This window comes from Magnolia sinica, chromosome 9, assembly GCF_029962835.1.
Source record: "Magnolia sinica isolate HGM2019 chromosome 9, MsV1, whole genome shotgun sequence".
Lineage (NCBI taxonomy): Eukaryota > Viridiplantae > Streptophyta > Magnoliopsida > Magnoliales > Magnoliaceae > Magnolia > Magnolia sinica.
The window spans coordinates 16,596,316-16,597,026 of record NC_080581.1 but is presented as its reverse complement, the minus strand read 5'-3'; the positions used below and the strand labels follow the sequence as shown (position 1 = coordinate 16,597,026).

At 41.1% G+C, this 711-nt stretch overlaps 1 non-coding gene across 1 annotated transcript; it reads left to right on the top strand.

Annotated features, from left to right (window-relative positions):
- Positions 1-249: 249 nt before the first annotated feature.
- On the top strand, positions 250-356 carry LOC131257097 (small nucleolar RNA R71). The gene has a single exon (XR_009177116.1). It is a non-coding gene; the product is annotated as a small nucleolar RNA R71 (small nucleolar RNA).
- The last annotated feature ends 355 nt before the right edge of the window (positions 357-711 follow it).

Genomic DNA, 711 nt, shown 5'->3' with positions numbered 1-711 from the left:
AACATTTATGTCATCATCCTCTTTCAGCAAGTACATCCCACCTCTCTCCCTTGCTTAAGTAGGCTTAGATGTGGTGCTAGGTTTTGGGATGATGTCCCATGATTGTGCAGTTTTAACGAGTTGTCAAAGTAATCTCACACCTCATCGACATTCTTGTTCATGAATTCCCTATTGCACATCGTCTCAACGAATTGGCGCATGGAAGATGTCAGTCCATCATGGAAGAAAGTTATTATAGGCCATGTTTCAAAACCGTGTTGTGGGCATGAACTGACGAGATCCTTGAACCGCTCCCAACATTTGAAGAATGTTTCATCTTCCTTTTGAGCAAAGTTCATGATCGACTTCCTGATGGTGTTTGTCTTATGGTATGGAAAGAATTTTTTTATGAAATCCTTCATCATGTAATTCCATGTGCCAATAGATCGCGGACGTAGTGAGTGCAACCTCATCTTAGCTTTCTCTTTTAAGGAGAAAGGAAAGAGTTTCAGCATGACCGTGTCCTCTGACACGTTATGAAAGTATAAAGTGGCTATAACCTTTTCAAACTCTTGCAAGTGCAGGTATGGACTTTCAGATTCAAGTCTAAGGAACTTTGGAAGGAGTTGGATCACTCCAGGCATGATATTCATGTTTCCTATGTTTCCTAGAAAAACCATACAATAAGGGGTGTTCACCCCCCGCCTGTTGTAAGTAATCTCGTAAAGTACA